General features: G+C 42.9%; 1 protein-coding gene and 1 pseudogene across 2 annotated transcripts in view; one reads left to right on the plus strand and one right to left on the minus strand.

Annotated features, from left to right (window-relative positions):
- Window positions 1-17,762, plus strand: part of LMF1 (lipase maturation factor 1) — a 577,865-nt gene that overhangs the window by 261,624 nt on the left and 298,479 nt on the right. The gene's annotated exons all lie outside the window — the stretch shown is intronic.
- Window positions 11,589-11,673, minus strand: LOC141101850 (U2 spliceosomal RNA; annotated as a pseudogene).

The following is a 17,762-nucleotide window of genomic DNA, read 5'->3' on the forward strand; positions in this document are numbered from 1 at the left end:
TTTATAACCTAACCCTGTTTTAAACTTCTCCACAACTTTATCCCTGACCTGTCTGGTGTGTTCCTTGGCCTTCATGATGCTGTTTGTTCACTAAGTTTCTCTAACAAACCTCTGAGGGCTTCACGGAATAGCTGTATTTATACTGAGATTAAATTACACACAAGTGGACTAATTAGGTGACTTCTGAAGGTAATTGGTTCCACTAGATTTCAGTTAAGGATATCAGAGTAAAGGGCGCTGAAATGCACACCACATTTTTCAGATATTTATTTGAAAAAATTATGAAAACCATTTATCATTTTCCTTCCACTTCACAATTATGTACCACTTTGTGTTGGTCTATCACATAAAATCCCAATAAAATACATTTATGTTTTTGGTTGTAAGATGACAAAATGTGGAAAATTTCAAAGGGTGTGAATACTTTAAGGCACTGTATGCAGGCTGCACAGTCAAGACTAGGTGGATAAAGGACAAGTAGGTATTAGGCCTGGTTCACATCTATGCTAGTGGGGGGAAACACAGCAATTCCTGCACCCGAAACCAAAACGTGCTGATGTTTGAAAACGCGCAGGGCTGCCAATTTATTCTGAATGGCACCTCCACACATCCAAACATGTAGCGTGTTTGCTGGTGCTGAAACCACCAGGAAATGGCATGGTGCAAAAGCACCATGCCATTTCCTGGCCACTGCGTTTAGAATGGTACACAAACTTTTTATCCTGCGGAAATGCAGGCACAGCAGCCCATTCAAATAATGTAATGTAAACCTGCATATATGTGAACCAGGCCTTATACTTATGAGGGTGGATGTGAAAGTTTAGCATAGCCCAATAATTGTAAATGGAGATACACTGATCAGCCATAACATGACTAGCCACCTAATATTGAGTAGGTCACCTTTTTGCTACCAAAACAGCCCTGACCTGTCGAGGAATGGACTCCAAAGTAACATCCACATGAAATGCAGGACCCAAGGTTTCCCAGCAGATCATTGCCCAAAGCATCACACTGCTACCGCTGGCTTGTCTTCTTCCCATACTGCATCCTGGGGTCATCTCTTCCCTAGGTAGTTACATAGTAGGTGAGGTTGAAAAAAGACGCAAGTTTATCAAGTCCAACCTATGTGTGTGATTATGTGTCAGTATTACATTGTATATCCCTGTATGTTGTGGTCGTTCAGGTGCTTATCTGATAGTTTCTTGAAACTATCAATGCCCCCCCGCTGAGACCACCGCCTGTGGAAGGGAATTCCACATCCTTGCCGCTCTTACAGTAAAGAACCCTCTAAGTAGTTTAAGGTTAAACCTTTTCTTCTAATCTAGGTAGGTGACTTAGACCAGTGATAGCAAACCTGACACCCCAGATGTTTTGGAACTACATTTCCCATGGTGCTCAACTACACTGCAGTTTGTATGAGCATCATGGGAAATGTAGTACCAAAACATCTGGGGTGCCAAGGTTCGCCATCACTGACTTAGACACACCCGGCCATCCACATGATGTAAAAGAGAATGTGACTCATCAGACCAGTCCTTCTTCCATTGCTCCATGGTCCAGTTCTGATGATTACATGCCCATTGTAGGCACTTTTGTCTGTGGACATGAGTCAGCATGGGCACCCTGACCGCTCTGCATCTACACAGCCCCATACACAACAAACTGTGATGCACTGTGTGTTTTGACACCATTCTATCAGAACCAATGTTAACTTTTTCAGCAATTTAAGCTACAGTAGCTCTTCTATTGGATTGGACTACATGGGCCAACCTTCTCTCCCCACGTGGATCGAGCCTTTGACACCCATGACCCTGTCCCTAGTTTGCTGGTTTTCCTTCCTTTGACCACTATTGGTCGGTCCTGACCACTGTAGATCGGGAACATTCCACAAGAGCTACAGTTTTGGAGTTGCTCTGCCCAGTCATCTAGCCATTACAATTTGGTCCTTTTCAAAGTCTCAAATCCTTGTGTTTGTCTATTTTGTCTGCTTTCAACACATCAACTTCCGGGACAATGTGTTCACTTGCTGCCTTATAAATACCACTCACTTTCAGATGCCATTGTAAGGAGATAATCAATCTCATTCACATTACCGTTAGTGGTTATAATGGTATGGCTAATCACTGTACAATTTAATGCCTAGGTGTATGAAGCTTTATCTCATGGTGGGTTCTTAAATTAATGAGACGATGGTTACTCATAGCCCACACATAACACCCACATACAAGCCTATGATATGTCCTCTCCTAACCCAGATATTAGAACGTTGATACTTTCTGCTTGTCTTTTTAGCTGATGAAGAATTGTGAGAGATGAGAAGGTGAGGACATGTCTTGTATTCATCCATATGTACATCATCCCTTGGCCTTTTGACCAGTCAAGCTCTTCCTTCATCAGAAAGATTGTGATCCTAATTAGTGAAGTGGTTTAAGCGCTGATCAAAGCAGACAGGAGACAGTGGCCTAGCCTGAGGCGGAGAACGTGCTCTGCAGATGTCCCTGGTGCCCCTGGCTCAGGTGTCTGCATTGCCCTTTATTAATCTTTTATCGTTTCCAGACCTGAGTCTTTAGTGTGCAGAGGAATCTGTTCCATAGACAGATTTTATAACATACTTCTGCCAGACACATGCACTGCCAGACACAGCAAGGCGCGAGGAGCAACCTTCCTCCAACATCAAAACTGTCAGGGCCCAAGTCATTTCTGATTTTCTTCATGTTAGGGTGTGTTGACAGTCCTTCTTTTTTTTTTTAAATAGCTTGTATTAACGCATCTCAAAAACGTAAGGGCCTATTCACACTATGACGTTACGGTAGTGCTCTTGCTAATGTGTGTTACGCGCATTGTTGGCATTCTTTGCCTTTTTTTTTTTTTTTACGTGTCACAATAACACGTGCTAAACCTTACATGGTTTTATGTGTTATTGTATTCTGAGAAAGCCACATTGTAGTTAAGTGGAAGTAGATAAAGGGGCATACTCATTTTAGGAACCCTCCCTTCTCCGACACCCCTATTGGGAACCTGCTGTGCCCCAGAGGGAGGGGACCCCATCAGCTTAACTCAAAAAAAAAAAAAAAAAATCTATAATCAGTATAGATTTTATATGTCTTACCATACTTTGGACCAATTATGATGTTGTTGTGTGGATATGAGCAAAGGAAACAGATTAAAGATAAACCAAATAAAGTGAAATATATAAAATAAAATAAATTCTAAGAACATAAACAAATTATATCAAATAATAATAATAAAGAATAAGGAATGGAGCAATCCATTTTGTGAGGTGTACTCTTTAAGCTCATCCAGTAATTGCGTATATGTCAGTTTTGTTTCTAGCTTCTATGCCATTCTTGGTTTATACCACTCGGTCCACGGTTTCCATTGTTTGCATGCTATCAAGAATTTACCTTGGGCTGATGCATACATTTTTTCATATGTAATGTGCGTGTTGGTGGTTAGGATTATTTCTTTTATTTTTGGGGTTTCTTGTATCTTCCAATGTCTGGTTATTGTTAATCTAGTGCTTAGTAATACATGAGATATTATTTTCCTATATATTTTAGGGAACAGGTCTATGTCTATAGAGAGAATAGCTAATTCTGGTGTAGCCTGGATTTGCTGATTCGTTATTTTTGTGAGTATTTCAAATACCTTTTCCCATAGAGTACGTATTTTAGGGCATTCCCAAAGTATATGGTGTAAGGTACCTACATGATTGCAGTTCCTCCAACACATTGGGGAGGTCATGGGGTCAAACTTGGAAATCTTGTACGGTGTTAAGTACCAACGCATAAGTATTTTTTGTGTTAATTCCCATAAGTTGGTACACCTGGAAGTGGTGTATGTAGTTTGAAGTGCTTTTTGCCATTGTTCTGGTTTGAAACATTGTTTTAGTTCACGTTCCCAGGCATCAATATAGGAGTGTTTGGCAAATGTTAATTTATTGTTTAGAGTATTATAAAATAAGGAAATTCCTTTAATATTGGTGTTTTGTTTTGTAAGGTATAGTACTATTCTCCAGGGGAGTTGTACTGAGAGAGAGGGGTTGGCTCTCATGAAATGGCAAATCTGTATATATCTGTAATATTCAGAATGCTCTAAATTGTATTCAACTTGTAGTGCTCTAAATGTTTTCATCGTGGGTCCTATTCTAAGATCTTCTAGGTATGCAATACCTAATTTAGCCCAATGTTTTATGCTAAGGTTAGGAATAAGTTCGGATAAACTGGTGATGGGTATTTTTATCAAGGACATAGGTGAATTGTATGATTGGTTTTTTACCAAAATATTCCAGGCTCTGATTGACGCTTTTATTGGTGGTGCTAAGTTCTGGATACGGGAAGAAGTAATTGAGTTACACATTAGATAGTCGTATAAATTTTTGTTGGGAATTTGATCTTCCTCCAACTCCTGCCACCTAGTTTCGGGCGATTCTGGGAACCATGTTCTCAATTGTGCTAATACAGATGCAAGGTAATAGTCTTTGATTACAATGTTGCCTATCCCCCCAACTTTTCTAGACATTACTGAGTTTTTAAACGCCCATCTCGCCTTTTTCCCTTTCCATAGAAACCTATTTAGCATAGATTGAAGTTTGGAAAAAAAAGAGTTGGGGACAGGGATAGGGAGTGATCTGAAAAGGTATATTATTTGGGGTAAAATTACCATTGTAAAAGCGGCCAGACGTCCTGACCATAGGAGTTCTGTTTTGGCTAATTTTTGCAGTTTTGTCGGTAAAGCGTCAAGAAAGGGGATATAGTTAGCCTTAAAAAGGTGGTCCGGAGACGCTGTTAGGGTGATTCCCAGATATTTCACCCCTTCCTTACACCATGAGTATGGAAACCGTGAACCGAGAACCCTTTCTTCTTGCTCTTCTATACCCATACCCAGTATATAAGATTTGTTCTCATTGACTTTATAGTATGAAACTTTAGAAAACATTTGCAGTGTGTCATGTACCGAAGCCAGGGAAGTTGTTGGATTTGTGAGCATCAGGATAATATCATCCGCAAATAGGCTAATGACATGTTCCGATTTATGGGTCTTGAATCCTGTTATAGATTGATGTTGTCTGATAATCATTGCTAAGGGTTCTAAAATTAAATTGAAAATTAATGGAGATAGGGGACAGCCCTGTCGGGTACCGTTGGTTATGTTGAATGGTCTAGAGAGTACTCCCGATGTGTATACGCAGGCTGATGGTTTTGAATACAATGCCATGATTGCTTTTAAGATAGGTCCAGAGAATCCAAATCTCCCCAGAACCAACTCCAAATAGCCCCAATGGACTCTATCAAAGGCCTTCTCTGCGTCCAATGCTAGGAGCAGAGAAGGCCTTTGCTGGGTTGCAGCAATATGTATAATATTTGTTAGTCTCCTGGTAGCGTCAGAGGTCTGACGTCCCCTGGTGAATCCAGTCTGATCCGGGTGTATTAAGTGAGGTAAGATGTCTATGAGTCTGTTAGCTATTGTTTTAGCATAAATTTTTAAATCTGTGTTTAACAAAGAAATGGGCCTAAAATTTGCTGGGGTGTCTGGGCTTTTCCCCGGCTTGGGCAATGTCACTATCAGTGCAGTTAACATTTCAGATGGGAAGGACGAGGAGGCAGCCGCTGTGTTGAAAACTTTGTTTAAATGTGGATACAGTAAATTTTTGAACGTTTGATAATATTCCCCTATAAAGCCGTCTGGGCCTGGGGATTTATTCTTTGGGAGTGATTCTATAGTTTTATGAATTTCTTCAGTAGTAAATGGTGCATTTAAATACTCCGTTTCTTGTTGAGAAAGTGTTGGTAATTTGATGTGGTTTAAAAAATCAGTTATTGTTGTCGGTGTAGGTTGGACTGTGGTTATGTCATCTTTCAGGTTATATAGCTTGCTATAATAAGTACTAAAGGCGTCTGCTATATCTTGTGGATGTTGTAGTTTAGTGTTATTTGTGTGATGTAATATATATGGGATTTTAGTTTTACTTCTATGGCCCTTAATTTGTTGTGCTAACAATTTTCCTGCCCTATTACCGTATGCGTAGTAGTTCATTTTAAGCCGTTTAGTGTTTTTTTCAAACTCCTCTAGTAGAAGGAGTCTTAGATCATATCTCAGTTGGTTTAGTCTTTTAGATAGAGTAGGAGAAAATTGTTGTTTATTTTTGGAGTCTATTCTAAAAATTTCATCTGTGATGTCCTGAAATTTCTTTTGCCGCTGCCTCCTCGCCCTGGCCCCCAATTTAATGAATATTCCTCTAATGAATGCCTTATGGGCACCCCACAGAGTAAAAGGACTTTGTACAGATCACTCATTAATGTGAAAAAATTCTACCAAGTGATCTTCAATAATTTTTTTGGATTCTGGTTGTTGCATAAGAAAGGAGTTGGCTCTCCACACTGGAGTGGTATTGACTATTGAAGTGTCTTTAATAGATAGGGTGATTGAAGCGTGGTCTGACCACGTGATGTTGTTGATGGTTGAAGAGGCTGCTTTGATCAGAGTGTGTTGGTCTACTAAGAAGAAGTCAATCCTGGTGTACGTATGATGTGGGGCGGAGAAAAATGTGAAGTCTTTCTCTCCGGCGTGAAGACACCGCCACACATCATATAGGTTCTCCTTATGAATGGACTCTTGTAAAGATGTTATTGCTCGATTCGCTTTTCTTGTTGTGTCTATGGATGGGTCAGGTATAATGTTGAAGTCCCCACACAATATCAAAAAACCTTTTCTCAGGGAATCAATTTTGTGGACAATCTTGTGAAAAAAGCGGATCTGATGCTTATTTGGTGCGTAGACGTTTACTATGGTGTAAGTTACTTGATTGATATCGCACACTAACGCCAAGTAACGCCCCTGTGGGTCAATATATTTTGAATGAAGATTGAATGCAACGGTATCTCTTATAGCAATCATTACTCCTTTGGATTTTGATTCAGCGTTTGCAAAGAAGATGTGTGGAAAGTTCTTGTGCTGACATAGTGGGGCAGCTGTACTACTAAAATGGGTTTCTTGTGCGCATAATATATCCGATTTATTCACTAGTGCTTCCTTCCAGAGGGATTTTCTCTTTGCTGGATGATTAAGCCCTTTGGCATTAATAGATAAAAATTGGATAGCCATTAGGTTGGATTTCTGTGAGTGTTGGTTGTGGTTTGTTTTCAGATCTGAGGTATCTGAAAATCACCTTTTGTGACGGATGCGGTGCGTGCGTATACTCTCTTGTAGTACATGTACTCACTGTGATCCTTGTAGTATCTGTATCATGGTGGTTGTTGTACTGGATATTTTCAGATGATTGATGTTCATATGTTGCGAAGAGCTGGATGTTGGGTAAATGGTTGTGGTGCTCCATATGTGGACGAAAAAAGAAAAGGCAGAAAAAATATAACAAAACAAAGTTAACATAGTAGGCATAGATACCATTCAACTTTCCAGAAACTTCTGGATGACCCATAAGGGAAACTTCCTTCTCATGGGGTTAAGTGAGAGTCACCAGTGTGCAGCAAATTGCTGCTCAAGACACTTGAGGGGTTAAGTTCTAGCCTATCGGCTACTCCGGCATTTTAGATGGACTTACAAGTTTTCCGGATTTCCAAAAGAAATTATTTATGCGACTTGGCGTTCTTTGGTGTAACTTTCTTCCAGTCAGGTGTAACCGACTGTCGGTTGCCTTTGGGGCTTCCATCGTTTTCGGAGTCAGGAAGGATGTTCCATGATTTAAGTAAGGCAATGCCTTTATCCATTGAGTCTACAATGAACGTTTTGTCTTGGTTGGTGATGGTTATTTTAGTAGGGTACCCCCATCTGTAGGGTATGTTGTGGTTCCTGAGCACTTTTGTGATAGTGTTCAAGTTCCTTCTCTTTTGTAATGTATGCTGAGAAAGGTCAGCATATAATTGCAGTTGTTGAAAGCGGGATGGGATATTCTCCTGTTTTCGCATTGCTTGCATTAATTGCTCTTTGACATGGAAGAAATGCAGGCGCAAAATCACATCTCTGGGAACAGTGTCCGGGAGATAAGTTGGCTTTGGTAGGCGGTGTATTCTGTCAATAGTAATGTCTATTTCGGAGAGGTCCGGTAAAAGAGCAGTGAAAAGGTCCACAACATATGGTCTCAGTTCAGATGCTTGTACTGATTCCGGGATCCCTCTAATCTTGAGGTTGTTCCGTCTGGACCTGTCCTCAATGTCTGCGATTTTGTTTTTAATCCATGCAGATTCTTCCTCTCTCTCTTCATTTGCGTCCACCAAGTCATTAATGGTGGATGCAAAATCCCCCATTTTATTTTCCACATGCTCCACTCGGGCCTCTATTGCGTTTAATTTCCCACTAAATCTGTGCATACAGTGCATCATATCAGCCTGCAAGGTACTTCTTAGAGACACTAACATATCCTTTAGGACAGTGTCCAATACTGGTTGATTCATGGTGGGGAAGGTAGTAATTGATTCAGGGAGCTCCCTAGTGTCATCCCCTGAGTCCGTTCCCGGGCTTATTGTAGGACTGCATCCAGCTCCATCCAGCTTTTGCTTGACTTTTGCTGGACTCCCTGATGGAGAGAATGAAGGGAGGGATCTTTGGCTGCTACAGGAATCATTTTGGTTAGGGGATGAGGTGGCGGTGAGCGGAGCGGGGTTGTTTTTATGTGGCAATGCATGGGGATGGTCGGCGCCATCTTGCCTACCTCCGTATTGCGGCTGTGAAAAGTAGTCCGTCAGCCGTTGGGGCTTAGATGTGCCCTTTCTCTTGCCCATCATATCCTCCTGATGTGCCCGGGTCGTTTCGCCAGCCGATGAGGGTGAAATCCGGGTGTTTTTAGCCGTTTGTGGTCGCTAATGTCCGCCGGAGTGCCGGAGCTCCGGGATCAGACGTCCATTCAGCTCCGTTGCAGGCCACGCCCCCACAATAACATGTGCTGAAGGATGTGCAATGCAGCGCAGCACGCGGTGCCCTTCCAAAAAAAAAGTGCATGCACTGCAACACGCATTGGGGTGTCATAGTGGGAGCGGGCCTTTAGTGCTAGATTGCCCTGATTGGTGCAATCGATTGAAGATGAAAAGTTGGTCGAGAGTGGTTGAAGTTGCCTGAAAACTGTCAAGTCTGTGGCCAAAATTAAAGTAGATCTGATGCCTAATTTGGTCAATCACATTGCAATCCGAGTATACAATCTCTATTTAATCTTCATCTAAGCTACCAAAACCAAGTAGTAGAAGCCCAACTCCATTTGTATGTAGCCAGGCTGTCGCGTCTACATAATTGTTTGTAGATCTAAAGAAGGTTATTCAGTGAGAACACAAGGTGTATGGATAAATTCGATGATATTTCATTTAATAAAGTACTGGGGAATGCAAAATCTGGTGCGGCTGTGCATGGTAACCAATCAGCTTGTAAGGCTCAGGTTAACACTAGTGCGGACCATGTGTCCCACGTTTGCTCGGGCACAGCAGCCCATTCATTTAAATGGGTTGCTGTGCTGTGTGAAACGCACAGAAAAGGTGCATACACCTTTTTAAAAAAGCAGTTCCCACACCCGAAATCGTGCATCGGGCTGAGATGCGTTGGGTGCCATTCAGAATGAATGGCAGCCCAAGCGCATCTTGCAAGAGCAGTGCAATTCGGTTGCCGGTGCGGGAATTGACGCGATTCCCGTACCCGCAACCAGAACACACGGTGCGGGCTTGTGTAAGTGTAGCCTAACTTCAGCTTGTTCAAAAGGCACCTGAAGAACTCTCAGACCATTAGAAACAAAATTCTCTGGTCTGATGAAACAAAGATTGAACTCTTTGGCCTGAATGGCAAGCATCATGTCTAGAGGAAACCAGGCACCGCTGATCACCTGGCCAATACTACCCTACAGTAAAGCATGGTGGTGGCAGCATCATGCTGTGTGGATGTTTTTCAGCGCCAGGAACTGGGAGACTAGTCAGGATGGAGGGAAAGATGAATGCAGCAATGTTCAGAGACATCCTTGATGAAAGCCTGCTCCAGAGCGCTCTGGACCTCAGACTGGGGTTCAGCTTTCAACAGGACAACGACCCTAAGCACACAGCCAAGATAACAAAGTAGTGGCTACGGGACAACTCTGTGAATGTCCTTGAGTGGCCCAGACAGAGCCCAGACTTGAACCTGATTGAACATCTCTGGAGAGATCTGAAAATGTCTGTGCACCGACACCCCTCATCCAACCCAAAGGAGCTTGAGAAGTCCTGCAAAGAATAATGGGAGAAACTGCCCAAAAATGGGTGTGCCAAGCTTGTAGCATCATACTCAAAAAGACTTGAGGATGTAATTGGTGCCAAAGGTGCTTCAACAAAGTATTGAGCAAAGGCTGTGAATACTTATGTACGTGAAATTTTTTTTCCGTTTTTTTTATCTTTAATAATCTTGCAAAGATTTCAAACAAACTCCTTTCATGTTGTCATTATGGGGTATTGTTTGTAGAATTTTAAGGAAAATAATGAGTTTTATCAATTTTGGAATATTTTAGTGATTTAGTTTAGGCAATTTTTTTTTTTTTTTTTTTTTTGAAAGCCTATGGCGTGCAAAACACACCCCAAAAACTTCACCCGGTGCATAAAAAATGTGCACACACATAGAGAGTGCTCACAAAAAAGTGCCACGGGTACACAAACGTGCCAATTCCCTGATCCCCCGGGGCGTTAGGCTCCAGACGGGGACAAAGGTACTTACAATGGCCTGTCTGGCCGAAACCAGACAGACCCCGTTCTCTGGCGGGCCTGCCGGAACAGGACCCCCCCAAGTACTAGGTGGGGCTCCCCCGAAGGGAGACCCCATGAGAGAGGGCGAACTAAGCCAAAAGGCCATGTCCACCCCTTCCCAAGACTTTCAGGGCTGGCCCGAGGACCCGCATCCTTACTCATCGTGCAAAACGTGAAAAAACAAGACGTGACAAAACAAACATAGGTTTCAAATAAATAAAAAAGTGGGGAAAGGGATAGTGGAGAGGAGAGTGAAGAAGTGGCCATTGTGTGAAACAATGACCAGGCCCTCCGGCCAGGAATAAAAAATTCCTCTGGTCCTAGCCAAAAGGCCCGGCCCAAGAGGCAGGTGCTTAAAAAGCGTGTTGTATGGTGTAGTGACCTTGGTGCCCAAAATCAAAGTGTCTGCCACACACAGTGATTCTATGGCACCCCTGGCCTGCCACTCCAGGGGCACTACTCCATAGGCTTTCAAGTTCAACCCCGACCCACAGCCCAGACCACAGCAGCCCCCACCACAGGCAGAAAGGCATGGAGATCCAGAAGCTTGGTGAGAGCCCTTTACCATCAGGCTCCACCGTCGCTCCCATCACTCCTACCTAATTACATTCGGGAGATACTAGCCACTCCCCCCCCCCTCAAAGGGGTAGTAAGCGTTCTCTCCCAAATAACTGTCCGTAGCTAGAGCTACCACAATCCAGGCCAGAAGGCCAGGGACCCGACCCTCCGGCCAGACCCATGTGCAGCACCCATCCTCACCAGGAGGTCCTTTCTAGACTGGTTGGGTAGGCCCACTGAAGCCCCCATGGGCAACAGGTGATGACTTTCCCTCAACCGTCTGTCCAGGTCCAATTACACCATCGGATTTGCATGCGCCCTTCCCACTATTGGTCGGGCCAACATCGCCTCCTCTGGAAACTGATAAGAACAGATACTACACTTGATCTTAGCCAAAAGGCAGAGAAGCGATTTAGTTTAGGCAATGTTACACTTGCAGATTTTTATCAGTTGGTAGCAATTTGTAGCAGTTGTCGAAAACTTTGGCTGTGCAGTTCCTGCCATACCCCCCAACATCTTGAGATGGGAATGAGGGACACCTACTAGCAAACGTATGTAGGAATAAGACACACCCCCTGTCACACCCCCTTAAAGGAGAATTAACCCCCAAAAAATGTTAATTAAACCCACAAGGGCTTTTTTTTACCACTACTATTCCTTTATATTGGCTTTTAAAATTTACAAATGCAGCAATTTAGAATTTAGATGAAAGGTTTAGCACTGGGAAACACTTTTTGAAAGATAAATAGTGCATTTTATATACGGCTATATAGATCAGACCAACATGAGGGACAAACAAGGAGGAAAGAGGGACAGAGGGACATTGCTCCAAATCGGGGACAGTCCCTCGAAATCAGGGACAGTTGGGAGCTATGGTTGGTGCTGTGACTGGCTCCAATACCTCTCTAGACAGATACAAATTTGCCTATGTCTTATGATGAGTGACAACTGAAAAGGGTGAATCTGATGCAGAAAGGCTGATAGAACTGCTGTGGTGCTGACCTTGCAGTTCAGTTATTTTAAGAAGCAAAAGTGCAAAGGAGCGTGAGTTTTTTTTTTGTAGCTGATTCTGAATTTTTGTGTGTTATTTTAATGAGAGAAGGTTTGGAACAGTGGTCATCAATTTAAAAATAATAGAGGGCCTCAAGTGTTGCCCCCTTACACTTCCCTAGGGTAGCACAATAGCAGTGCGTTTATGTGTGTTGAAGTGTATTGCGTCAAGTTAGGCAGCCCATTCAAAATGAGTGGACTTTAATGCACCTCAACACCCAAAAAACTTGGTCCTGCTGTATTTTTTGCAATGCACACTGAAGAGGAAGTTGAAGTCATCATTGGTGCCAGTGGCCACAGTGAAAACCCCCAACCGTGGTGTCAGTGACCTCAGTGATAACTCCAGCATTGGTGTCAGTGACCTCAATGGTAGCCCCCAGCAATGGTGTCAGTGGCAGTACTGATAACTTCCCCTTCCTTCACTAGTACTCAAAAGCAATGCTATTTAACCCACCCTGTTGGTGGTCATTGGCAGTGTGTTTTCAAGTGGTTATAAAGCCTAAACATCTTTTACCTTAACCACTTGACCACTGGGCACTTAAACCCCCTTAATAACCAGACCAATTTTCAGCTTTTGGTGCTCTCACATTTTGAATGACAATTACTCAGTCATGCAACACTGTACCTATATGAAATTTTTGTCCTTTTTTTTCACACAAATAGAGCTTTCTTTTGGTGGTATTTAATCACCGCTAGGTTCTTTATTTTTTGCGCTATAAAAGAAAAAAGACCAAAAAATCTGTAAAAAAAAATGCATTTTTCTTCATTTCTGTTATAAAATTTTGCAAATTAGTCATTTTTCTTCATATATTTTGGCCAAAATTTATACCGCTACATATCTTTGGTAAAAATAACCCAAATCGGTGGATATTATTTGGTCTTTGTGAAAGTTATAGAGTCCAAAAGCTATGGTGCTAATATCTGAAAATTGATCACACCTGAAGTACTGACGGCCTATCTAATTTCTTGAGACCCTAACATGCCAAAAAAGTACAAATACCCCCCAAATGACCCCTTTTTGGAAAGAAGACATTCCAAGGTATTTAGAAAGATGCATGGTGAGTTTTTTGAAGTTGTCATTTTTTCCCACAATTCTTTGCAAAATCAAGTTTTTTTTTTTTTACTTTTTTTTTTTTCACAAAATTGTCATATTAGCAGGTTATTTCTCACACCGCATATGCATACCACAAATTACACCCCAAAACACATTCTGCTATTACTCCCGAGTACGGCGATACCACATGTGTGAGACTTTTACACAGCCTGGCCACATACAGAGGCCCAACATGCAGGGAGCACCTTCAGGCGTTCTAGAGCACCCAGGCCAATTCTGACATTTCTCTCCTACATGTAAAAATCATCATTTATTAGCTAGAAAATTACATAGAACCCCAAAACATTATATATGTTTTTTAGCAAAGACCCTAGAGAATACAATGGTGGTCATTGCAACTTCTTATCTCGCAAGGTATTTGCGCAGCAATTTTTTGAACGCGTTTTTTTTGGAAAAAAAACAGTTTTGTGCTTTAACCAAAACAGTAAAGTTAGCCCAATGTTTTTGCATAATGTGAAAGATGAAGTTACGCCGAGTAAGTAGATACCCAACATGTCACCTTTCAAAATTGCACGCGCTTGTGAAATGGCGCCAAACTTCGCTACTCAAAAATCCCCATAGGCGATGCTTTAACATTTTTTACTGGTTACATGTTTTGTGTTACAGAGGAGGTCTAGGACCAAAATTATTGCTCTTGCTCTACCGATTGCAGCGATACCTCACATGTGTAGTTTGAACACCATTTTCATATGTGGGCGGGACATACGTATGCGTTCGCTTCTACATGTGAGCACACAGGGACCAGGGACAGGGGCGATTTAAATTTTTTTTTAATTTTTTTTTTTATTCATTTTACTTTATTTATTTTAGTTTGATGCTTTTTTAAAAAAAAAAAAAATGTTTGACCACTTTTATTCCTATTACAAGGAATGTAAACATCCCTTGTAATAGGAATATGGCATGACAGGTCCTCTTTACAGTGAGATATGGGGTCAATAAGACCCCACATCTCACCTCTAGGCTGGGAAGCCTGAAATAAAAAAAAAAAAAAAAAAAGATCCTGGCTTCGATCGTAGCGGTGAGTCGGTAGAAGCACTGGAGGGCGGCGAGAGGGGGGGACATCCCCTCTCGCCTCCCGTAAGAACGATCAAGCAGTGGAACAGCCGCTATGATCGTTCTTATGGTGTAGGGAATCGCCGGCTAAAAAAAGTTGATATCTGAATGATGCCTGTAGCTGCACTTATGATTCAGATATCTCCGCACAAAGTCAAGGACGTCGTATGACAGCTGGCGGGCGGGAAGTGGTTAAAACGCATTTTTTTTTTTTAAACACAAAGTTGTCCATTTATACAATATTTCTAACATGTAGCATGTACATACCAAAAATGACACCCCAAAACAGATTATCCTACTCCTCCTGAGTACAGCGATACCACATGTGTGAGACCTCCACAACCTGGCCACATACAGAGGCCGAGTACAGCTGAGTATGGTAGGGTATGGCCGAGCATGGCAGGGTATGGCAGAGTATTGCGGGGTATGGCTGAGTATGGCTGGGTATCACTGAGTATTGCAGAGTATGGCTGGGTATGGCAGAGTATTGCAGGGTATTGCAGAGTATTGCGGGGTATTGCAGAGTATGGCGGGGTATTGCAGAGTATGGCGGGGTATTGCAGAGTATGGCGGGGTATTGCAGAGTATGGCTGAGTATGGCAGGGTATCGCCGAGTATGACTGGGTATGGCTGAGTATGGCAGGGTATTGCAGGGTATCACTGAGTATTGCAGAGTATGGCTGGGTATTGCAGAGTACTGCGGGGTATTGCAGAGTATTTCAGGGTATTGCAGAGTATTGCACAGTATTGTGGGGTATTGCACAGTGTTGTGGGGTATTGCAGAGTATTGCACAGTATTGTGGGGCATTGCAGAATATTGCACAGTATTGTGGGGCATTGCACAGTATTGTGGGGCATTGCAGAGTATTGCACAGTATTGTGGGGCATTGCACAGTGTTGTGGGGTATTGCAGAGTATTGCACAGTATTGTGGGGGTATTGCAGAGTATTGCACAGGGTTGTGGGGCATTGCAGAGCATTAGGGATGGCTGAGCATGGATGGCTGGATGTCACTGAGCAGCGCTGTGGGCACTACACATCCAGCCCACAACGCTGCTGCCATCCATCCACCCCCCTCTCCACTCACAGTGTACCGATCGGTACAGAGAGGGGAGGAGAGGAACCGGCGTCATCTCATGACGCCGGTTTGTTTACATGTGATCGCTCCGTCATTTGACGGAGCGATCACATGGTAAACGGCCGCGATCAGCGGCCATTTACCAGGATCCGTGATGCGCCAGGTCCAGAGGTCACAGATGTGTTCGGGTGCGCGCCCAAGGGGGCGCGCGAGAGGGGAATTCTGGGAGGACGTCATAGTACGCCCTCCCAGAGTTAAGCAACCGCCCTGCAGTCGTCATTCGGCTATGGGCTGGTTGTTAAGTGGTTAATGCATTCCTTTCATTAAGGTAAACATTGTTTAGATAGTAGTATCCCCCCTCACCTTCCCTAATACTTACCTGAGCCCCCATTCGATCCAGCGCTGTGCCCATCTGCAGCTTCTCTCCCCTCACTCCCTGGTCTCATAGGTTCTGCTGAGGCAGTCAGGAGCCATTGGCTCCCGCTGCTGTCAATCAAAGACAGTGACAAGGGAGCAGGGGTGGGGCTGAGTCCTTCTGTGTCTTTAGATGTAAGCAGCTCAGCTCGGGACTGAGCCACACAAGTGCCCCCATAGGAAGTGGCTTTCTATGGGGGCACTTGCCAGAGAAGAAAAGCCCAAAGCACCTGAGGGGGACCTGAGAAGAGGAGGTCCGGGGCCCCTCTGTGTTCCATTGCACAGAGCAGATAAGCATAAACCTGTTTGTTAGTAAGAAAAAAAAAAAAAGTTTACATTTACAGTTTAACTAACCCCCCCCCCCCTGTTGGTTGTTAGGTCAGTGGGAGTAAAATTTAACCCCCGGCATTGACAGTGCAGTTTAAACATGTTATTAGAATTTGTCAGGAGAAGCCAATGCATTGCAAAGGTCCCCCTTCTTTGGTGTTAGTTCAGCATCCCACCAGAGACGTGCGGTGAGGACAGTGGCTGGTGAGGCTCTGGCTAGTATCAGAGCCAGATACACACAGGTTACATACACTGCGATCGTTGGCGTGAGAGCAATAATTTTAGCACTAGACCTCCTCTGTAACTCTAAACATGTAACCTGTAAAAAATTTAAAGCATTGCCTATGGAGATTTTTAAGTACTGAAGTTTGGTACCATTCCAAAAGTTTGCTCCATTTTAAAGCTTGACATGTTGGGTATCTATTTACTCGGCGTAACATCATCTTTCATAGTATACAAAAAAATTGGGCTAACGTTAGTGTTTGCTGCACAAATACCGTGTAACATTAAAAGTTGCAATGACCACCATTTTATTCCTTAGGGTATCTGCTAAAACAATATACAGTATCTCACAAAAGTGAGTACACCCCTCACCCCTGACATACTGAAGCAGAGCATGATCCCCTCCCTTTGGAGACTGGGCCAGAGGGAAATATTCCAACATGACAACAACCCCAAACACACCTCCAAGACAACCACTGCCTTGCTAAAGAAGCTAAGGGTAAAGGTGATGGACTGGCCAAGCATGTCTCCAGACCTAAACCCTATTGATAATCTGTGGGGCATCCTCAAACGGAAGGTGGAAGAGTGTAAGGTCTCTAACATCCCCCAGCTCCGTGATGTCATCATGGAGGAGTGGAAGAGGACTCCAGTGGTAACCTGTGAAGCTCTGGTGAACTCCATGCCCAAGAGGGTTAAGGCAGTGCTGGAAAATAATGGTGGCCACACAAAATATTGACACTTTGGGCCCAATTTGGACATTTTCACTTAGGGGTGTACTCACTTTTGTTGCCAGCGGTTTTGACATTAATGACTGTGTGTTGGGTTATTTTGAGGGACAGAAAATTTACACTGTTATACAAGCTGTACACTCACTACTTTACATTGTAGCAAAGTGTTTTTTCATCAGTGTTGTCACATGAAAAGGTATAATAAAATATTTACAAAAATGTGAGGGGTGTACTCACTTTTGTGAGATACTGTATATAATGTTTGGGGGTTCTGAGTAGTTTTCTAGCAAAAAAAAAAAGATTTTTACATGTTGGAGAGAAATGTTAGAATTGGCCTGGGTGGCAAGGGGTTAATTGCCAAAAGTAAGTAATATACAAATTATTATTATATATTGTTTTTAAGGTAATTTTAAGGTAATTTACTATATTTTCAAAAACTGTACTTAAGCAGGTGGCTTAACGGACAAATTACTGAAGTTTGAAGTTATAACTTCCAACCAGTAATTTCACAGTAAA

This window comes from Aquarana catesbeiana, linkage group LG06 (assembly GCF_042186555.1).
Source record: "Aquarana catesbeiana isolate 2022-GZ linkage group LG06, ASM4218655v1, whole genome shotgun sequence".
NCBI lineage: Eukaryota > Metazoa > Chordata > Amphibia > Anura > Ranidae > Aquarana > Aquarana catesbeiana.